Source organism: Pan troglodytes, chromosome 3 (genome assembly GCF_028858775.2).
Source record: "Pan troglodytes isolate AG18354 chromosome 3, NHGRI_mPanTro3-v2.0_pri, whole genome shotgun sequence".
NCBI lineage: Eukaryota > Metazoa > Chordata > Mammalia > Primates > Hominidae > Pan > Pan troglodytes.
This window is the reverse complement of record NC_072401.2, coordinates 88,578,357-88,602,139: the sequence shown is the minus strand read 5'-3', so window position 1 is coordinate 88,602,139 and position 23,783 is coordinate 88,578,357. Positions and strand designations below refer to the sequence as shown.

The 23,783-nt window shown below is 40.3% G+C and overlaps 1 protein-coding gene and 1 pseudogene across 3 annotated transcripts in view; one reads left to right on the top strand and one right to left on the bottom strand.

The window, feature by feature from the left end:
• Positions 1–2,506: 2,506 nt before the first annotated feature.
• Positions 2,507–23,783, top strand: part of KLHL8 (kelch like family member 8) — a 59,791-nt gene continuing 38,514 nt past the window's right edge. Inside the window, exons 1-2 of one of the 3 annotated variants that reach the window (XM_016951845.3) lie at positions 2,600–2,684; positions 18,694–18,773. The gene's annotated coding sequence lies outside the window, so the exon portion shown is untranslated. Of the gene's footprint in view, positions 2,685–18,693; positions 18,774–23,783 lie in introns of all 3 variants that reach the window. The other 2 variants (XM_517329.9, XM_009448002.3) reach the window with 2 other exon arrangements.
• On the bottom strand, positions 14,861–15,981 carry LOC104006160 (glyceraldehyde-3-phosphate dehydrogenase-like; annotated as a pseudogene).

Sequence of the window (23,783 nt, the reverse complement as noted above, 5' to 3'; positions counted from 1 at the left end):
TCGGGAGGTGGGAGAATCACCTGAGCCGGGGAAATCAAGATTGCAGTGAGCCATGATTGTGCTACTCACTGCACTCTAGCCTGGGCAACAGAGTGAGACTCTGTCTCTAAAATAAATAAAATAAAATAAAATAAAAGCTTAGGCTATAAAAAACAAAATTTCTAATAACATGGTCTTACTAAATACATATTGTAGGCCGGGCGTGGTGGCTCATGCCTGTAATCCCAGCACTTTGGGAGGCTGAGGCAAGTGGATCACTTGAGGTCAGGTGTTCGAGACCAGCCTGGCCAACATGGTAAAACCCTGTCTCTACTAAAAATGCAAAAATTAGCCGGGCGTGGTGGCAGGCACCTGTAATCCCAACTATTTCGGAGGCTGAGGCAGGAGAATCACTTGAACCTGGGAGGTGGAGGTTGCAGTGAGCTGAGGTTGTGCCACTGCACTCCAGCCTGGGCAACAAGAGCAAAACTCCGTCTCAAAAAAATAAAATAAAATAAATAAATAAATAAAATAAATAAATAAATAAATAAAATACATATTGTGTTTTATGTTTAATAAAGGGAATACAGGGAAGCTTTCCCTTTTCCCTTGGAAGGTTCACTGAAAAATCAACTGTCAAATGGCAGACTAATAGGAAAAAAGACATACAAAATTTATTTTAACGTGCATAACACAGGGAGATTTCAGGAGAATGATTACCCAGTGACTCAATGGGGTAGAGACGTTTATATACTCTTCTTTATAGGGGAAAGGGAGATTGGGGAAATGTGGCAACTTAAGGTATAGTAAAGGACTTTTAGGGGAAAATGGGGAACATACAATGGCCTGGGAAAAAGTGTGTTGAGCCCATACAGCAGACAATAGTTTGTGACAAAAGTCTGTCCAAGAGTGTTGACAGACTTCAGTCTTTCTTCCTCCAATATGAGTTAAGTAAATGAAAACTCAGGTAAGGCAAATATGTTCCTCTTTGGCAGGTCTAGTTTCTAGGCAGATAAGGGAAATTCAGAGAACGACATCATTTGGTGCTTCGGGAGAGACAAAGAATTGAGAAGCAGGAGGGGTAATGGGGAAGGTAAAAGACACCTTGAAGCTGCTTCCTCAGTTCAGCGCGGCAAAGCACCATATTTTGGGGTATAGATTTCTGAGTCCCAACAATTTTTACATCATGTTCCAGACACATTTTATGACTTTTCTTCACTGCATACTTCTTTAAAACTCATCTTACTCTATTTTTCTAAAGGTATTTGCATTAAATGTGCAAAATACTAATGCTCTAAAGAGGAATATTTTGAAATATTAAGAATTATTTATATTTCAATGTAAAAAATGTGATTTTTTTCTAGAAATAAAATTTCAAATTCAAATAGTTGCTTTGGGGTTTTTATAGAAGATGCATATATATAATATACAGATATATATATGTTCATTTCTATTAAAATCAATGTGCTAATGTTCATATGTGTTAATATTAATAAAGGTCCTAGGATTAAATTTATTCTGAAATAGACTCCTAGGATTGTGAAAGTTTGAGGTTAGTCTGGCAAAAGACACATTTAGGGGAATATCTTTCTCTAAAAAAAATTTTGTTTTTTTGCTGTCTCTTGATTTCCCACCTCACGCATTCCACTTTATTGACATTATAGAAAAATTAATTCATTTCAACAGCACTTTTACTTGCATTGCTTTTTTTTTTTTTTTTTTTTTTTTTTAGACGGAGTCTTGCTCTGTCGCCAGGCTGGAGTGCAGTGGCACAATCTCAGCTCACTGCAACCTCCGACTCCCAGGTTCAAGCAATTCTCCTGCCTCAGCCTTGCGAATAGCTGGGATTGGTGGCACGCACAACCACGCCCAGCTAATTTTTGTATTTTTAGTACAGACGGAGTTTCACCATGTTGGCCAGGATGGTCTCGACTCCTGACCTCGTGATGCGCCCGCCTCAGCCTCCCAAAGTGCTGGGATTACAGGCGTGAGCCACCGCGCATGGCCACTTGCACTGCTTTTTAGCAGCGAGCTCTCAGGTCAATCAACTGCTTCCTTAGCTTTACAAACTGTGGGTGTGTATTTATAAACACAGTTGTTTTGTATATCCTTTGTAGAGCACGTGGTGAAAGTGACACAGGAATAAATGCAAATCTTTTTTTCCCCTTCTTTTTTCAAAGACATAAATCCCAGGAACACTCACAACCGCAGAAGGGGATTTGATGGACATACAAAGAAACTAAATTTTGTACCGCCGCAGAAGTGAAGCATGGATAAGCTCAAAGGTATTTAGGCAGTGCTTTATTTCAAGATTTGTTATGGGGACCTCCGCCACGCCCTGGTCCGCCTTCACCAGGCCGGGCAACACTGCCCAGTCCCTGAGACCCGGCCGCCCACTAGGGAGCCGCGGGGGCGAGGCCGTGGGGGTGGCCTCCGGGAGGAGGTCCCGAGAACCACACTTCCCAGAGTGCCGTGCGCAGCCCCGCCCAGCCCGCCCCGCCCCCAGAGGCCGCGGCTCGCGGGGGCTGAGGTGAGAGGACGCCAAGCGCCCGCCGGCGCTCCGCGGGGCCGCGCAGGAGAGCGCGCGTCCGCCGGGTGCTCGCGCGGGGTTGGTGAGGTTCCGCTGAGGGCGGCCGGGGCTCCGGGAGCGTGGTAACGTGGCTGCAACCTTAGCGACATCAGGAAGAACAGGGTCGAGGATCGAGGTAACGGGACGCTCGTCTCCCCTCAGTCCCCTCTTCCTTTGTGCGGTGCCGTCCGCTCGCGCCGAGCCCTCCCTCACCCCAGCCCCCAAGTCGCAACACCGTCCCGTCTTGGGTCTCCGGTGTGCGGAGGAAATTCGAGCCCTCGTGCACCAACCGAAACTCCACAGCTGAGAGGGCTTGGGGCCCGGACAGCAGGAGCTCCAGCCCCTGAGCTCCCTTGCACGGCTTTTGTCGCCCCCATTGGCGGGAGGAGCAGGGTTATGCTCCCGGCTCCCGTAGGGGAGCTCCAGCCTCTGGCTCTGTCAGCCTCCCCGGCGGCTCCTTGACTCCTTCCTCCCAGTCTTTCGAAGAGGGTCCCAGGCAGGTGCTTCGCGGGGTCCAGGAAGAGGGCAGGCGCGGTGCGGCTGGCGCGGGTTCGGGGCCCCTGGAGCCGCGGCCTGCGGGGGCGGGGCGAGTGGGCCACCTCCGGGCCACGCCGCGCGGGGACGAGGCGAGGAAGGCACTGCCTGTCCCCACTCGGGGGGCTTGCTGGCCGCCCTGGAGGTGCCTTCCCGGGAGCGGCGGTGTAGACCTTGTGGAGAGTGCCTCATGATGTGGAACCAGGAACCGCAGCCTCTTTCTAGACGCGCAGCCGCCCGGTGGAGTTGTTACCGCCACGATGACAGCTCTTTACGCCTTCCACTCCGTGCTGGGTTCAGTTGGCTTGCTCTTTTCTTCAGAGAGAGCTATTTGGCTACATAGCTTGAATTTTCTACGTGCCTCGTGCTTTACTGGACTTGCACTGTTTTTCCCTCTTGGCAGTGTTTAATCGGGTGACTTTTCATAGAAAACGTTCAGTATTTTCATCTGTGTTAATGGCATAACTTTCTTTTTGACTCTTTGCCCTAAGCTAATGTTACCAGTTTAGAGGGATACTTTGGGAAAAGGTCCTTAGAACCTGGGTTGACATAAGTATTTTATCTGCTGGTTGCACGTTTTTTCCTTTGCATTGTTTTTCTCCTATACAAGATGGTAATTGTTGGACTCTTGGTGTTCTTTATTCTCTCTCTAGAAGGAAATCCTCTTCGCGCATCTTTCTCGTGTTCTGGCCCTGCGGTACTCTTGGGTACGCAGAGGACTGCTGCTAACAGTGCTGGCGCCTGGAACGCTGCTTGGAGATGGCGGTGGCATTAAGCTGCTGCTTTTCCTCAGACTTCCTCCTGGCACCCTTCTTAATTTGTCAAACTGACCCAGTTCAAACTTCAAACTTTTAGTCACTTTATTTATTTCGTCACTTTTTAAAAAAATTGCTTTCAAGATACCAAAATTGCGTAAGCCTAAATATAAAAAGAGGTGTCTCAGGGGCCGGGTGCAGTGGCTCACGCCTGTAATCCCAGCACTTTGGGAGATTGAGGCGGGGGGATCACTTGAGGTCAGGATTTTCGAGACCAGTCTGGCCAACATGGTGAAACCCCATCTCTACTAAAAATAACAAAAATTAGCTGAGCATGGTGGCACATGCCTGTAGTCTCAGCTACTCGAGAGGCTAAGACAGGAGAATGGCTTGAACCCGGGAGGCGGAGGTTGCAGTGAACCGAGATCATGCCACTGCGCTCCAGCCTGGGCGACAGAGTGAGACTCCATCTCAAAAAAAGAAAAAAAAAGTCTAAGGATACTCTATTCAACTACATATGAGCACTTAGCTTCATCATTTTAATTTTTAAAGCTGCCAATTCTTTTAGCATTTGATAAGATTACTGATAATTGGTTAAGATGATATATTCTGTAATAATTGCACATTTTTTGACAAGAAACTCAGTTCACATTCAGTGAGGGTTATTTTTTAAAAACAGTATTTCTTCATTCATTAAGAAGAAAGTTAGGGCCGGGCGCGGTGGCTCACGCCTGTAATCCCAACACTTTGGGAGGCCGAGGCGGGCGGATCAAGAGGTCAGGAGATCAAGACCATCCTGGCCAACATGGTGAAACCCCATCTCTACTAAAAATACAAAAAAATTAGCTGGGCATGGTGGCGCATGCCTGTAGTCCCAGCTACTCGGGAGGCTGAGACACGAGAATCACTTGAACCTGGGAGGTGGAAGTGAGCTGAGATCACGCAGCTGCACTCCAGCCTGGCAATAGAACGAGACTCCATCTAAAAAAAAAAAAAAAAAAAAAGTTGGGTAAATTTTGATCCCACCTGCTATTTTGAAAAATGAATTTTCTTTTTTAGAGCAGTTGTAAGTTCACAACAAAACTGAGTGGAAGGTATAGAGATTTCCCATGTATCGCCTACCCCTACAGAGCCAAAATCTCTCATCAGAGTGGTACGTATATTACAATTGATGAACCTACATTGACATGTTATCACATCCACAGTTAGGATTCAGTCTTGGTGTTAAACATTCTGTGGGTTTGGACAAATAACCCTTTTGTTTTTATCAAGAACTTTTGAGAGTTGTAGAGAACTGAAATGGATATTGTCATTTTAAAAAGATTAAAGAGACTATTGCAGACATCTTAAACATTAATTTCAGATAGTTTTTGTGTTTTATAAATTGAATGTTTAAATTTTTGGTTACTTATATTGGAATTCCCAAGAGTCACATTTATTTTTGTATATTAAGAACTAAAGGGCCCCACATGGCAGCTCACACCTGTAACTGCAATTTGGGAGGTCAAGGCAGGAGGATTGCTTGAGCCCAGGAGTTTGAGACCATCCTGGGCAACAAAGTGAGACCTTTCTCTATATTCCAAAAAAAAAAAAAAAAGAGGCCAGGCTCGGTGGCTCATGCTTGTAATCCTAGCACTTTCAGAAGCCAAAGCAGGCCAATTGCTTGATCCCAGGAGTTCCAGACCAGCCTGAACAACACGGCGAAACCCTGTGTCTACAAACAAACAAACAAACAAACAAAAATTACCCAGATGTGGTGGTGTGCACCTGTGGTCCCAGCTACTCGGGAGACTGAGGTGGGAGGATCACCTGAGTCCAGGGAGGTCAAGGCTGCAGTGAGCCATGATTGCATCACTGCACTCCAGCCTGGGTGACAGAGTGAGACCCTATTTCCCCCCACCCCCCCAAAAAAAAGCAAGAGATGAGGGAGGATACATGTTTCATAAAATAACAAAATGTTGTTTTCAGTCGCTAAAATTCACTTGACTATGTCTTTTTTTTTTTTTCTGAACAAAATGGTTTATATTAGCCAAAGAAACAAGAGGGAGTTGAGCATTTTAAATAAATTAATTTTTGTTTACTCATGTCAAGATATGTCTGCAATAAAAATGTCACCCATTAGTCTATTTTTAAAAATTCTGTTTTCTCTGTTTTGAGGGGCTTTTATGGAAGCACCAGACTATAATATTGTTCTGAGCTCACTTCTGGTACTACACAATTCTCTATTAGAATCCCAGATCTCCACTTATTGGCTGTGTGAGCATGGCAAGTAATTTTTTAAACCTCTTTCGTTAGCTGTGGAAGGGGGATAAAAATAATACGTACTTCTATTTTACCAGAATTGAGGATTATTTGGTGTTGTATGTGAAAACATTCTCTAAGCTATAATCAACTATAATATTCATTGATATTACTAGTCACATGCTGTATTTTAAAATGCTGCCAGTACAATTTATTTTCTGGTGGATATTGCTATATAGATACTGTCAGCTGCTTTTTTTTTAAATGGGTTGGTCATGCAAGAAAGTATATTGTTTGGTTTGGTTGTGAATGATTAATTGGTTCTTATAAGTCAGAGAGAGAATTATCGAAGAGGGTTGGAGGGACCTTGGGAAATTTTCTACTTCATCTCTCTGACTCTTAACCTGGATCTGTTAGCGTGAGCATAAATGGTCTTCCAAGGGTCTGTGAACTCTGTATATTTATACTTTTCTGGGGAGAAATTAAATGAAAATTTATACTTTTCTGGGGAAAAATTAAATTAAAAGAGCATCATGACCTTGTTCCCACTAAAGGTTTAGGAAACCACTAGCTTCAATGATCTAGGCAGGTTTCTTTAGTAAAAATGTTAGAGATTATTTTTAAAATTAGTTTTTTGTGGAAAGGAAAGAGAAATAGGTTATATTGTGGAAAGGAAAGAGAACAGGCTATTTTTGAAGCACTGAGTATCTGTTTTTCTTCCAAAGCTAGAAGTTGATATTTATGATACACTACCTTCATATGAATAATAGTGCTGCTACTTCTACCTGGAAGTGGTACCTTTGATTGATTCATTATCATTAGGCAGATATTGTCTACTCCTCTCTTCTTCCCCACCCCCAGCCTTGATGGGCAATACAGTGGAGGCAGAGAATGGGACTTTAATACAATCCAGCATGTCAGAATATTATTTAAAATGCCAAAAGATAATTTGGCTTGTTTATTCTAAATTTGGATGTTCTTTGTTTTCACAACAAAACACCCAATGTTAAAGAAAATTAAGTGTTTAATCTTTCAAACTAGATGATGATATGTACATAATCTGTTGTATGATATTTCTTGTATATCATAGAGTATAAAATTATATTAAATCCTAATTGATGATCACTTTGACTTTTAGTACTGCTAGTTTGAAAAGATGGATATGTATGTTTTCAAGAAATTTACAGTTTGCTTTTGTAGATTATATTATAATTTGTGATTTTCATTTATAACATTTAAAACTTATTTGCCTTTTTTGAATTTCTGAATCGGACATACTTTTAAATCTGAGTTTATTCTTATAAGAATAAGCGTTTGGAATTTTGCCCTGTTTTCCTTGTATAATGATTGCTGGGCTATAAGGCTTTACAGTGTAAAACCAAGTTCTGTTCTGGATCAGTTACTAGTAGCATTCCCAAGGCTGGGAGAGTATGAGGTGGATCAAGTGATGCTAAACAAACTTGTGAATGAATCTGTCCATCAAGTAATGTCTTTTTCCTTGAGATCTTTTTTTTCCTTTGATATTAATATTTTCATTTAAAGTTGAAATGTTTTTCAAAGTTCAAGGTTCTAAACCAATATTTGGGAATTTATAGAATAAAGTAGCAGAAGTGTGGTTCTTTGTAAAAATAGTCTGAGAAGTCTTAAATAGACCTCAAAGATTAGTAGTAGAGATGAATGCCAATATTGCAGCATACTTTATATATAAAAGATAAGTCACTACGTTGGATCTTTAGTTATTTTAATGCAGAGGATTGCTTAACTTTAATAATGAAAGTTTGAATTAAATTAATTAGATATGGAAAACAAAAGGGAATAATTTCAGCAAAAATTTTACCTATGGGAATCCAATCACTTTAAGATCAGTGATTTGTATGGCTTCTCCTACACTTAAACCTTAAAAAATTCTGGCCGAGTGGGGTGGCTCACGCCTATAATTCCAGCACCGTGGGAGGCCGAGGCAGGTGGATCACTTGAGGCCAAGAGTTCCAGACCAGCCTGGTCAACATGGTGAAACCCTCTCTCTACTAAAAATACAAAAATTATCTGGGCATGGTGGTGCACAGTTGTAATCCCAGCTACTTGAGAGGCGGAGGCTGGAGGATCATGTGAACCCAGGAGGAGGAGGCTGCAGTGAGCTGAGATTGTGCCACTGCACTCCAGCCTGGGTGACAAAGCAAGACTCCATCTCAAAGAAAAAACAAAACCGAAAAAAAACCTTTAAAAATTCCTGAAACATTTCCTGTATAGGGAGAATATTATTAATACCACTATTTTGGTTCTCATTGTCATTTACACATAGGCACCTCCATACAGAGATAACATTAATTCTGTCTTTGGCCTAGTGATAAGAGCTTGGGCTTTGTAGTCAGGCAAGTCTCTATTGAATCCTCGACATTGCACTTCATAGCTATGAGACCTTGGTTAGGTGTCTTAACTTCTCTGGGCCTCATTATCCAAAACTGTAAAAAAATAGGAATTTTACCTCTTTGAGTTATCCCAAGGATTGAAATGAATACATGTAAGTATTTAACTCATGATGACAATTATAGATATATATATATATCTGTTATGTGCCAGTTTGTTAACTCATTTAAGTTTTATAGCAATCCTATGAGGTTGATACTATTATTTTCCTCATTTTTACAGATGAGGAAACTAAAGCTAATGAAACGTTATGTAACTTAACCAATATCATACAATGAATATACAACTAATAAGTAGATAGAAGCACCCAATTAATGCTTGCTGTTGTCATTAAAAAAAAAAGATGACTTAGGGTATTACCATCTTTTCTATAGTGGGTTCCTAATAATTGCAATCTCATGTAGAGCATTATAAAGCATATTTTATTTCTTTGCTGGAAAAAATGTTGATTGCAGGACTGTGTTCCTGACCAAGGACTCAGGATCACATAATTTATAAAAGTAATAACATCTGTTTATTGAATCTTACTATGTACTAGATACAGAGCTAAATACTTTATGTAAATTACTTCACTTACCCATCACAACAACCTTAGAGCTGAGGCTCAGAGTAATTTTAAGTAACTTGCCCAAGGCTGCACAATTAACACAGAATCCCAAAACTGTCTAGCTCTAAAGTGTCTGCTGCTAACCGCCAGTTTATGTGCCTTGTGTCGCGTATGGCTGACAGATATCTCTCAAAAGCAAGGCAACAGCTTCTATAATTTTAAATAGCAAAATGTGCTACTGTAATTTTGAACCAGAAGGAAACTGATTACCTACTGCCTGTGGGCTAAACCAAGCTTGCTGCCTGTTTTTGTAAACAAAGTTTTATTGGAACACAGCCATGCTGTGTTCTTTTAAAAATAAAGACATTGAGACACAGAGAGATTAGGTAACTTCCCAGTAATGTAGCTAGTAGTAATCTAATGTCAGTAACTATGTTAATAAGCCTCTGAAAGTCTGCCAATCCCTGAATCCCATGCTACCCCCTGAACTCTATGTAAGCTCAGCAATGTGCTCTATTCAGAGGGACCGTGCCTGGATGGCATAGCTATCCCTTCAGTAAGTAGTAAATTCAGCTTTGTGCTTTTCGTTTGGTTTCAAACATCCAGTGTGAAATATTCCATACTTTGATACTTGGCAACAAATTATTGATAAATTAATTTTTTAGTAGGCATTGTTATCTTAAGTACAACCCTGTCACTTCTCTGACATTCTCAAATAAAAATAATGAGTAATATAGGCCCCTCTTAAGGTTCATGCATGTAGTTCGCATATTTAGGTAAAATTCAAGATCTTTCTTTTAGTACTTTATACTAGACTTTTAGACCACTATGATTGTGATAAACTAAGTGGCCCAGTTCAAACAAGGAAATGATTACTGTAAGGTGTCAAAGGAATTCCTTTTTAATAAAACAGATCCCAAAATAAACATCTTACAAAGTATTCAGTGTAGTGAAAATGTTGTTTATTAGAAATGACATTAGTATTTAACAAGCAGGCTTTGATAATAGTAGTATCTAATATTGCGTGTGTCATTTAAGGATGGGGATACACTCTTAAGAAACATGTTAATAGGCAATTTTGTCATTGTGCAAACGTCATAGAGTATACTTACACAAACCTAGGTGGTATAGCCTACTACACACCTAGGCTCTGTGGTGTAGCCTGTTGCTCCTGGGTTACCAACCTATATAGCATGTTACTGTACTGAATAATATAGTCAATACTGTAACACAGTGGTTACCTATTCGTGTGTCTAAACAGAAAAGGTACAGCAAAAATAAAGTGTTATAATCTTATGAGACTATCATCTATGCATTGGTCACCATCATCATCTATTGTGGACCAGAACACTGATATGCAGCACATGACTGTAAAGACTGTAAATGCTATTGTTAAGAAAAATTTTTTTTTCTTTTTGAGATAAGGTCTCACTGTGTCGCTTAGGCTGGAGTCCACTGGCAAGATCATGGCTCACTACAGCCTTGACCTCCCTGGGCTCAGATGATCCTCCTACCTCAGTCCCCTGAGTAGCTGGGACTACAAGTGCAAGCCACCTCACCTGGCTAATTTTTTGATCTTTTGTGGAGACTGGCTCTCACTATGTTGCTCAGGCTGGTCTTGAACTCCTGGTAGGCTCAAGCAGTCCTCCCAGCTCATTGGTAACTGGTTGTTTTTAGCTTTTCAGTTTTCAAAAAAAAAATTACTAGGTTGTATAACTCACAGCCTAAGTCATCAAGATATTTCTTAAAAGGTGGAACTGTTACATGACAGGGCACGTAAATTAAAAAGATTTTGGATATCTTAGCTAAATGGAGCCTAGGAAGGCTTATATGAACAGCAGTGTAAGAGTGTTTATTTCCTGACAGCCCTACCAATTTTATTTTTTGTCTTTGGCAATATTTAATTTCATTGATTAATAAGGATTTTTTAATACTCTCATTGATCATTTTCCCTTTCATTATAATCTACCTTTTTTCTATATGTAAGGACAGTTTTCAGCAGACAGTGTTGCTGTACTACTAACTGAAGGCCATGTTATTGTTGGTCTTTACTCAGTTACTGTTCAAGAACACATCTGTCTAAAAGAGGACTCTGACATCGAGCTGTTGCAGGCATCTAATTCACACTTAAGTTTAACTATGACTTTGACTTCAGCACCAGTGACCTCTCTTATCAGTCTTTCCAGTAACCTACTAGATCTCTCCATTGGGTCTCCTATCAGTGTTGAATTTCAGCACGCCCTGACTTCCAGTTAGGAAATTATTCTTTCCAACTCAGTGATCTCGGCTCATTGCAACCTCCATCTCCCAGGCTCAAGTAATCCTCCCACCTCAGCCTTCCAAGTAGCTGGGACCACAGGCATGTGCCACTATGCCTGGCTAATTTTTGTATTTTTTGTAGAGATGGGGTTTTGCTTTGTTGTCCAGGCTGGTCTCAAACTCCTGGGCTCAAGTGATCTTCCTGCCTTGGCCTCCCAAAGTGCTGGGATTACAGGCTTGAGCCACTGTGCCTGGCCAAGAAAAACATTTTTTTAAAGTCACGGCAGTAATTTGTTGGAAGTCATGTATACTTTGAGTAGGAACTATTGAAGCTGTTATACAGTTTTTCAAACCAGCAGATTCTCGTTTAATGATTGGTATATTTTGGACTGTTTGATTCAAAATTTTAAATGTAAATAAAAAGGAAATAATGAGTATAGCCTACTTTTTTCCTGACTTAAAAGTAAAAATGGAAATTTTAAGAAGAGTATTACCTTTGAAATAAAGTGATTCAAAAATTGAAGTAAATGTCTTATGCACAGTGTTACTTTAGTTAAAATTATTTAAGCATACATTAATTTGGATTATAGTAGAAAAATAATCTCTAGTGTTCATAATCTGTTCATCCATTATAAAAATATTTTAAGTACTTCTGTTTGTTTATTGTGTTATATGTGTTTACTGAACATGGGAGTAATAGCAGTGAAGAGAGACGGTGCCTATACTTTAGGGGCTTATGTAGTGTTACAGGGAAGACTAGTAGTGAATAGGCACTTATAAGTATTAAGTATTTTAAATTTGACCAAAAATTGAATAGGGTATACTTTGTGATAAGTATAATGAAAAAAATATCAGATTTTTGTGGGAGCACAGAGGAAGTACACTAGGAATAGGAAGATGTTTTGGGATGGCCTTCCTGAGCAGATGAACCTGGGCTGATCTTAGAAGATGAGCAAGAGTTAGCAGGAGAGAGGGGTGGTAAAGGGCATTTCAGAAAGAGCAGAAAGCCTGAAAGGAGGCAGAGAGGTGTGAAATAGCCTAAAGTATGTGGAAAATTAAACACATTCAGGTTTCGCTTTATAGAACATGGGGTGGGGTTTGCCATTTTGTTATTTCACAAGTATGCAAGAATTGATTTTGGTAAATGCACACACGTCTTCCATCAACTTTCAGGGGTAGCTCTAAAATTAATCACATACTGCTATAAAATATAATCTTTTGTATCCAAAATCTTCATCTAACTGAATTGTAAAATAACTTCTTTAATTATTATTATTATTATTATTGAGAGGGAGTCTCGCTCTGTCGCCCAGGCTGGAGTGCAGTGGTGTGAACTTGGCTCACTGCAAGCTCTGTCTGCCAGGTTCACACCATTCTCCTGCCTCAGCCTCCCGAGTAGCTGGGACTACAGGCGCCCGCCACCATGCCTGGCTAAGTTTTTTGTGTTTTTTTTAGTAGAGACGGTTTCACCGCGTTAGCCGATGGTCTCGATCTCCTGACCTCGTGATCCGCCCGCCTCGGCCTCCCAAAGTGCTGGGATTACAGGCGTGAGCCACTGCACCCAGCTGGCATTGAGTTTTTTAAGAGGTGCTTTCAAAGTGCCATTTGGGGCTGGGCGTAGTGGCTCATGCCTGTAATCCCAGCACTTTGGTAGTCTGAAGCCGGCAGATTGCTGGAGCTCACGAGTTCACCACCAGCCTGGGAAACATGGCAAAACCCCATCTCTACAAAAAATACAAAAATTAGCCCGGTGTGGAGGTGTGTGCCTGTATGTAGTCCCAGCTACTCAGAAGGCTGAGGTGGGAGGATGGCTTGAGCCCAGAAGTCAGAGATTGCAGTAAGCCAAGATTGCGCCACTGCACTCCAGCTTGGGCCAATAGAGCCAGGCCTTGCCTCAAAAAAAAAAAAAAAAAAAAAACCCAAAACGGAACACCAAGTGCCATTTGGAGTTCCTCTTTTGATTAATGTGTAGTATGAAAACACAGTCACTGTGCTGCAAAGAGTTATGAGGATAATACAGTGTAAAGTGAGTTAGTACAGTATTCAGCGTAATGGTATTACATATTAATATCACATGCTAAATGTGATAGAAATTATAAGTACAAAGGAAGCTAGAGAACGAGAATAAGGTGGTCTGGCTTAGCACAATAGTATCTTTAAGCTTTTGCTATCAGTCCTGTTTTCTGTAATTCATTGGAAATAATGTTTACTTATAAAAATATATTAGTTGTGTTACATATGCTCTGCATTGAACTATAAACCTGTCTGCTTCTGTTTGAAGTATTTTCTCTTCATAACTTCCTATTTTGTTGATCGATATGCCTTTACTGGCACTTAGAGGAGCAAAAAAAAAAAAGGAATCAACTTCCTGTCTGCTTCATTGTCATAATATGCCAACATGTGATAGAAATGGACATCTGTGGCATGTTATGACAATGATGTGCCACGGATGTCCATTTTTTCCCTCTCTGATGTTTTGTGCTTTTAATCTTTTAATATATTTGAGGAAGGAGGAATATCATTTATTTTTCTCCCTAAAAATCAGAATCTTAGGCATATTTTTAAAAAAATTCTGATTGTTTAAATTCTGGAGTGTAGGTTGAATTACATATTTACTTGATACTAATATACGGACTTTATAAGTCCTAACGTCTACTGAGTTTCTTAGGCAGAGTGAATAGTCTTTGAGTAAGTACTCTTTTCCTGCTTCTGTCTTCCTGTTCTATTATATATAATAGATTTTTTAAAGTTGAGGACATTGCATTATTTAAACAGACCATTTTAAGAGAATTTGGTATAGACAGCTTTTGAGCTGTTGTGTCCTGTCCAAATCTGAATTCAAATGTAAAAATAATTTTATAAAAATGAATATTTATTAAAGCCCTTTTCATAGAAATAGTATGCTGACAAATGAAAACATTTTGTGGCAACAATAATAAAACTTTCACTAGATAGAGCTAGAGTAGTTTGATGTAAGGGGGAAAAGTGTATGGTCATTTTGAACTATATGCATTTTAACTTAGTAAAGTTTAAAAATAAGATATTAGTGATACCTGCTGTCATAATACTCATATAGGACACAAAATATGGCATGACAAAATAAGTGAAAGAAGACTCCCGGGCGCAGTGGCTCAGGCCTGTAGTCCCTGCATTTTGGGAGGCCCAGGGGGGAAGATGGCCTGAGTCCAGGAGTTCAAGACCAGCCTGGGCAACATGGCAAAACCCCATCTCTACAAAAAATACAAAAATTGGCCCAGCATGGTGGTTGCATGCCTGTAGGATTGCTGGAGCCTGGGAGGTCAAGGCTGTGATAAGCCGAGATTGTGCCACTGCACTGTAGCCTGGGTGGCAGAGTGAGACCCTGCCTCAAAAAAAAAAAAGAAAAAAAGAAGAAGAAGACAACTCACTAGACTAACAAGAGTTGACCAAGGTTTGTTTGTTTGTTTGTTTGTTTGTTTGTTTTTGGCTAAGCATAGGGGACTTTATTAATGGTACATGACAAGGTGGGGCTCCTGGGCCCCTCCCTCTTCAGGAGTTCTACATGGAAAGTGAGGAGGGGAGATTCTCAGTGTAGTGGGGGACTGAGTGTGGCAGGGACTCCCCAGCAGTGACAACCTCTCTCTTCCTCTCATGCTCTCTCTGGGGCTGGTGGTCTGGTGGTCTTCCTTTTGGAGGCCATGTGGGCCATGAGGTCCACGACCTTGTTGCTGTAGCCAAATTCATCGCTATACCAAGAAATGATCTTGACAAAGTGGTTGTTGAGGGCAATGCCAGCCCCAACATTGAAGGTGGAAGAGTGGGTGTTGCTGTTGAAGTTGGAGGAGACAGCCTGGTGCTCAGTGTAGCCCAGGATGCCCTTGAGGGGGCCCTCCGATGTCTGCTTCACCACCTTCTTGATGTCATCATATTTGGCAGGTTTTTCCAGATGGCAGGTCAGGTTAATGACCGACACCTTGGCAGTGGTGACACAGAAGGCCATGCCAGTGAGCTTCCCATTCAGCTCAGAGAGGGCCTTTCCCACAGCCTTGGCAGCACCAGTAGAGGCAGGGATGATGTTCTGGAGAGCCCTGCAGCTGTCACGCCACAGTTTCCCAGAGGGGCCATCCACAGTCTTCTGGGTGGCAGTGATGGCGTGGACTGTAGTCATGAGTCCTTCCACGATACCAAAGTTGTCATGGATGACATTGGCCAGGGGCGCTAAGCAGTTGGTGGTGCAGAAGGCATTGCTGATGATCTTGAGGCTGTTGTCATACTTCTCATGGTTCATGCCCATCACTAACATGGGGGCGTCAACAAAGTGGGGAGAGATGATGACCCTTTTGGCTCCTTCCTGCAAGTGAGCCCCAGCCTTCTCCATGGGGGTGAAAACACCAGTGGACTCCACAACGTACTCAGCGTCAGCATTGCCCCATTTGATTTTGGAGGGATCTCGCTCCTGGAAGATGGTAATGGGATTTCCACTGATGACAAGCTTCCCATTCTCAGCCTTTACGGTGCATGGAATTCGCCATAGGTAAAATCCTACTGGAACATGTAGACCATGTAGTTGAGGTCAATGAAGCGGTCATTGATGGCGACAATATCCACTTTTCCAGAGTTAAAAGCAACCCTGGTGACAGGCATCCAATACGACCAAATCCGTTGACTCCGGCCATCACCTTCACTACCTCAGCGATGCAGCTGGCAATGCATGAGAAGATGCAGCTGTGTGTCGAATGGGAGGAGCAGAGAGCCAAGTTGACCCAGTTTTTTTCATTGGGGGAAAAAACCCAACCCATAGAGATCATGTTAATTCAGTCACTCATGACTCCGGCTCATTGTCGGCAAATACATAGATATTGTTAAGACACAGTCTTCAAAAAAGGGTAGACTGTGTTAAGCAGGCAAGTCTAAAATACAAAAGAAAAAAAGTGAACGAGTCGGAGAAATACAGCATACTATGGGGGTTCACAAGAAAGATCACATCCCATTGGGAGAATTAGGAAAGAATTCATAAAAAGGAATTATTTAAGTTGGGCTTTGACATCATTCCCTCACAAGGAATAGCTTGAGCATTTGCAAATGCATTTGAGGAAAACTGAATAATTAAATCTGTGATATAGTAGAAAAAGAATGGACTTAATCACAGCTGGATTGAAACCCCATCTCCCACCATTTCTACCTGTGTGGCCTTGGGCAAGTCAGGGATGTTAGAACCATCCATAAGGTGATGCTTAAACAAGAGTATATTTAAGATTACTGGCAAAATAGGTGGTGCACAGTGGTTTAATAAGTAGTTTTTCCATCTTCTTTCCCCCTTTCCCTACTTTATGTAAAAAATGAATGGAGAAAAAGACTGGAAGGTAGACTAGAGCCAGAGCAATGAGGACCTTGAATGCCAGGATAAGCTGAGCTACATACATTAAGCAGTTTGGAAAGGACAGTTTGAGTTAGATAAATCCAGCAGCATCTAATCTTTGAGAGATGTTTATTGATGGCAAGGAGGAATGTGGTGATTGGTTAGGGGAAGTCACTACAATCCAGGTTAGTATGTGGATCTGAACTAGAGTACAATGAGAGAGAATAGAGTTCAATGACAATAGGAAGAAAGGGATGGATGAACAGAGATTTTTCCAAGTAGAATCCAGGAGAATTGAAGTGGATAGGTTGTGAAAGTTGAGAGGAGTCAAATATGGCTCATGTTTTGAAGTAGGGTAACTGAAAAAATGGTGTTGCTACTTGTAAAAGTAGGTGAATCTAAAAGTATAGTGAGGGAGAAGATAAGGACCTTGGTTTTTCATATATTTTGTTCTGTAATTATATTTCACTTATAAAGTGCTTTGAACAGTAGTGTGGTAGTTAATAGCACAGGCTGGGGAGCCCTGCTGCCTAGGTTCACATCCTGGCTCCACCACTTACTTGGGCTTCACTCCATCTTGCTGTGCCTCAGTTTCTTCAGATAGTTAGGGCACAAAATATGGCATGGCAAAATAAGTGAAAGAAGACTCCTGGGTGCAGTGGCTCAGGCCTGTAGTCCCAGCATTTTGGGAGACCTAAGTGGGCAGATCGCTTGAGTCCAGGAGTTCAAGGCCAGCCTGGGCAACATGGCAAAACCCCATCTCTACAAAAAATACAAAAATTAGCCCTGTATGGTGGTGCACGCCTATAGTTCCAGCTACTTGGGCAGGGGGCGCTGAGGCGGAAGGATAAAGGGCAAAATAAAAGTAGCTACTTCATAGAGTTGTAGTGAGGACTAAATGATTTAATTTACATGCAATTAGAACGATGACGGCAGATAGTGTTTTCTATCGTGATGCTGATGTCTTCCTTTATATTGTGTGTGTGTGTGTGTGTGTGTGTGTGTGTGTGTTTTCTTGAGTCAGAATCTTACTCTGTCACCCCGGGTGGAGTGCAGAGGCATGATCACAGCTCACTGTGGCCTCGACCTCCTGGGCTCAAGCGATCCTCCCACTTCAGCCTCCCAAGTAGCTGGGACTACAGGTGCGTGCCACCACATGTGGCTAATTTTAAAATCTGTTGTAGAGACTGGATCTCACTCTGTTGCCCAGGCTGGTCTTGAACTCCTGGGCCCAAGCGATCCTCCTAGCTTGTCCTCTCAAAGTGCTGAGATTACAGGCATGTGCCATTGTGCCTGGCCAGCCTTTATATTTTATTTTATGGGCTGATTTATCCCTTAAGCAGTAGAGTGGCTTGTGATTATATTGCCTTGTGTCTTTTGAGTTTTATCATGAGTATGTTGGAATGCAACAATCTTTTTTTCATTTTATTTTTTATCATATAGCAAAATTGACATTTTTGGGGTACAAGTCCATGAATTTTAACAAATGTGTAGATTTATCTAATCATCACCCAAATCAATTTTAAATTAACATTAAAAAAAGATGCAAAATAGTTTCATCATCCCATAAAACTCTCTTTTTGCCATCTCCTTTTAGTCATACTCTTTCCCTGCCCCTCATCCCTGTCAGCCACTGATCTGTTTTTCATCACTATGATTTTGTCCTTTTGAGGATATCATATAAATGGAATCATAGAGTATGTAGTAACCTACTGAGACTGGCCTGTTTCACTCAGCAGCCATTGAGATTCATCCAGGTTGTTGCATGTACCAAGTTTGTTCCTTTTTATTGTGAGGTAGTGTTCTATTGTATGGGTGTACCCACAGTTTGTTTATCCATTGACTTGTTGAAGGTTATTTGGATTATTTTCAGTTTTTAGCAATTGCAACTAGAGCTGCTATATGTTTTCATATGCAAGTTTTTGTGTAAACACGAGCATTCATTTCTCTAGGTTAAACTGCCAGGAGTCAGATTGCTGGGTCATAGTATAAGAATATGTTTAACTGTGTAAGAAACTTCCACCTTTTTTTTTTTTTTTTTTAGAACAGTGATGCTGTTTTGCATTGCCACCGGCAGTATATGAAAATTCCAGGTGTTTCACATCCTCACCAGCACTTGGTATTGTTAGTATTGTTTATTTTAGCCATTATAATAGATGTGTAGTGGTATTTCATTATGGTTGTGGGGTGTGTGTATGGGGATGTGGCAGGGGCTATGTTGCTTAGGCTGGCGTGTAGTGGCTATTTACAGGCATGATCGGATGATAGTGCACTACAGCTTCGAACTCTTGGGCTTAAGCAGTCATCCTATATAGCTGAGACTACAAGCGCACACCACTGTGCCTGGTTCATTATTTTAATTTTCATTTACGTAATGGCAGTGATGTTGAACATCTTTTTGTGTGCTTATTTTCCATCCATGTATCTTCATTGGTGAAGTGTCTTAAGTCTTTGGTCCATATTTTAATTGAGTTGTTTTTCGTTAAGTTTGAAAGTTTTATATATTTGGGATGTAAATTTTTTGTCAAATATGTGGTTTGCCAACATTTTTCTCCTGATTTGAAGCTTGTCTTTTTATTCTCTTATGGTGTCTTTCTCATAGCAAAAGGTTTTAATTTTGATGGAGTCCATTTTAGCAATTTTTTTCTTTCATATTTAACAACTAGTAGCCTGACCCCGAGTCATGAAGTTTTTCTGTGTTTTCTTCAAAAAGTTTTATTGTTTTAGGTATAGTTATATATATAACATAAAAATATATTTTATATATTATATAAAATGGATCAGAAACTATATAAAACTATAGCCAGGTGCAGTGGCTTGAAGTTCCAGGCTACAGTGTGCTATGTTATGATTAATTTTTTGTGTGTTCACCTTGTTTTTGTTTTTGTTTTTCTTTTGTGAGACAGAGTCTTGCTCTGTCACCCAGGCTGGGGTGCAGTGGCACATTTCGGCTCACTGCAAGCTCCGCCTCCCAGGTTCACGCCATTCTCCTGCCTCAGCCTCCTGAGTAGCTGGCGCCCACCACCACACCTGGCTAAATTTTTGTATTTTTTTAGTAGAGACGGGGTTTCATCATGTTAGCCAGGATGGTCTTGATCTCCTGACCTTGTGAACCGCCCATCTCGGCCTCCCAAAGTGCTGGGATTACAGGTGTGAGCCACTGTGCTCAGCCATGTTCACCTTGTTTTTAGTGACCTTGCTAAACTTACTAGTTCTAGCTGTTCCTTGGGAATGGTTTACATAGACAATTATGTGTGCTGATAGGGACAGTTTTGTTTCTTTCCAGTCTTTGCCTTTTCTTTTTCTTGCTTTATTGCACTGGAGATAACTTTTACTTCCTATGTGGTTTTTCTTCTTTAGTATGTTGTTGTGGTGGTTTAATATGGTTTAATATGCTGGTAATATGGTAGACTATATTTTTTTGAATATTGAAGCAGCCTTGCATAAACTCTTAGGATAAATTCTACTTGGTCGTGATCATTCTCTATATTTTGCTGGATTATATTTGCTAATATTTGTTGGAGATTTTTATGTCTGTATTCATGAGGGATATTGATTTGTAGTTTCCTTTTCTGTACTATCTTTGTTTTGGTATCAGAGTCATAGGTTTTCTCATGAAATAAGTTGGGAAGTGTTTTCTCCTCTTCCGTTTTCTGAAAGAGATTTTGTAGAGTCAAGGCTATTTCTTCTTTAAATGTTCGGTAGAATGTAGTGAAACCATCTGTGCTTGAAGATTGCTTTTCAAACCGTGATTTAATTTAATAGTTATAGCAATGCTCAGGTTGTCTTTTGGGTGAGTTTTGGTAGTTTGTGGGTTTTGAGGAATTGGTCCATTTCATCTAAGTTGTCACATTTATGTGTGTAGAATTTTTCATAGCATTCACCTTACTTACCTTTTTAATGCCAGTGGGGTTTGTAATGATAGTCTCTGATATTGCGGATTTTAGTGATGTGTGTCTTCCCTCCCCGCCTTTTTTGCCAGATGTTTATCAATTCTGTTGATCAACAGGCCAGGTGTGGTGGCTCACACCTGTAATCCCAGCACTTTGGGAGGCTGAGGCAGGTGGATCACCTGAGGTCAGGAGTTTGAGACCAGCCTGGCCAACATGCTGAAACTCCGTCTCTACTAAAAATATGTTGATCTTTTAAAAATAGCTTTTGGTTTGGATTTTTATCTGTTGTTTTTTATTTTCATTTTAATTTTGTTTGTGCTGTTTATTTCCTTATGCTTGCTTTGAGTTTATTTTGTTCTTTTTCTAGTTTCTGGTTTCTGAAAGTAAAGGCTTAGAATATTGATTTAATACTTTCTCTTTTTTTTTTTGGAGATGGAGTCTCAGTCGCCCAGGCTGGAGTGCAGTGGCGTGATCTCGGCTCACTGCAAGCTCCGCCTCCCGATTTCGTGCCACCATTCTTCTGCCTCAGCCTCAGAGTAGCTGGGACTACAGGCACCTGCCACTACGCCCGGCTAATTTTTTTGATTTAATACTTTTTTTTTATGTAAGCACATAATTTTCTAAACTTTCCCCTAAGCTGCTTTTTTACCTGTAGCCTACAAATTTTGATATTTTGGTATTTTATATTTTCATTTTTGTTAAGAACTAACTTAATGAAGAAATTTCTAATTTCTCTTAGGACTTCCTCTTTGCTCCGTGGATTATTTAGATGTGTGCATTTAATTTGTAAGCATTTGGAGAGTTTTCTGTTGTCTTTATTACTTATTTCTAGTTTAATTCCGTTATGGTCAGAGACTACATTTTATACAATGTAATTTCTTTTAAATTTGTTTAGGGTTGTTTATTGACTCAGGATATGGCTTATATAGGTCCACGTGCACTTGAAAAGCATGTATATTATGCCTTTGTTGGGAGGAGTGTTCTATAAGCACCCATGAAATCCAGTTGGTTAATGATGTGTTCTGTTCTTTTATGTCATTGCTAATTCTCTGCTAACTAGTTCTATAACTGAAGAGGAATGTTTAAATCTCTTCAATTATAATTGTGAATTTGTCTGTTTCTCCCTTTAGTTCTTTTTGGTTTTGCTTTGTGTATTTTGGAGATTTGAAGATTTGAAGTTAGGTGTATGCACATTTAGACTATACTATGTCTTTGGGAATTGACACTTTTGTCATTATGTAGTGTCTTTTTTAATTGCGGTGAAAAACACAACATAAAATTTACCATCTTAACCATTTTCAAGTGTACAGTACACTAGTGTTAACTATATGTACATTGTTGTCCAGCAGATCTCTAGAACTTTATCTTGCAAAACTGAAACGATACCCATTGAACATCTTCTTTCCACCTCTCTTGGCAACCACCATTTTACTTTCTATGAATTTGACTGCTTCAGATATCTCATATAAGTGGAATCAGTGGAACTTGTCTTTTTGTTTCTGGCTTATTTCACTTTGTATAATGTCCTTAAGATTCATCCATGTTGTAGCATATGACAGGATTTTCATCATTTTTGAATCTGAATGGTATTCCATTGTATGTATAAATCACATTTTCTTTTTCCATTTATCTGATGATGTACATTTAGGCTGCTTCTACCTCTTGGTTGTTGTAAATAATGCTGCAGTGAACATGGGTGTGCAAATATGTCTTTACTATCCTGTTCTTACTTCTTTTGGATATATACCTAGAAGTGGAATTGCTGGATTTTATGGTAATTCTATTTCTAACTTTTTGAGGACTATCCATACTGTTTCCATAGCAGCTATGGAAGCCAGTTTACATTCCCACCAGCAGTGGAAAGGGTTTCCAGTTTCTCTAAGTCCTTGCCAACACTTCTTTCTTTCCCCATCCCAACAAGTGTAAGGTGATATCTCATGATTTTGATCTACATCTCCCTGATGATTAGTGATATTGAACATCTTTTTATATACAGTTGACTGTCAGTATCTGCAGGTTAGACATCCCCAGATTCAACCAAACATGGATTGAAAATGTTTTTTAAATCCAATAAAAATAATACAAATTTAAAAAATATAACAACTATTTACATAGCATTTACATTGTCTTAGGTATCATAAGTAATCTAGAGATAATTTAAAAGATAATTTAAAATATGTAGGAGGATGTACATAGGTTATATGCAAATACCATACCAGTTTATATAAGGGACTTAAGGATACAAGGATTTTTGGTATCTGCAGGGATCCTGCAACCAGTCCTCTGAGGATACTGAAGAAGGGCTATACTTCTTGGCCATTTGTATATCATCTTTGGAGAAATGTCTATTCAAGTCCTTTACCTTTTTTTTTCTTTTTTTTTTTTTTTTTATTTGAGGCAGTCTCTCTCTGTCACCCAGGCTGGAGTTCAGTGGCATGATTACAGCTCACTGCAGCCTTGAATTCTTGGGCTCAAGTGATCCTCCCACCTTAGCATCCTGAGTAGCTGGGACTATAGGCACATGCTACCACGTCCAGCTAATTTTTGTATTTTTTGTAGAGACAAGGTCTATGTTGCCCAGGCTGATCTCGAACTCCTGGGCTCAAACAATCCTCCAGTATCAGCCTACCAGTGTTGAGATTATAGGAGTGAGCCACCACACCTGGCATGTTTTTGGTTTTTGTTTGTTTTGTTTTGTTTTGAGACAGGTGCTTGCTGTATTGCCCAGGCTGACCTTGAACTCCTGGGCTCAAGTGATCCTCCTACCTTAGCCTCCCAAGTAGCTGGGACTACAGTCATTCACCAGCCATTGTACCCAACCTTTTGCCCATTTTAAAATTGGGTTCTTCATTTTTTTTTGTTTTTTTTTAATTGAGTTGTAGGAGTTCTTTGTATATCTGGATATTAACCCCTTTTCAGGTATATATTTGCAAATACTATTTTCTTCCATTCTGTAGGTTGCCTTTTCTTCTCTATTGATTGTTTTGCTGCATAGAAGTTTTAAAGTTTGATGTCCCATTTGTCTGTGTTTACTTGTGTTGCTTGTGCTTTTTACATCATATACAAGAAATCATTGATAAATTCAATGTTGTGAAGCCTTTTCCCCACGTGTTTTCCTCCAGTAGCTTTATGGTTTCAAGTCTAGTCATTTTATGGTTTCAGGGCTACATTTAGGTCTTTAATTCATTTTGAGTTAGTTTTTGTATATGGTGTAAGGTGAGGGTCCAACTTCTTTCTTTTG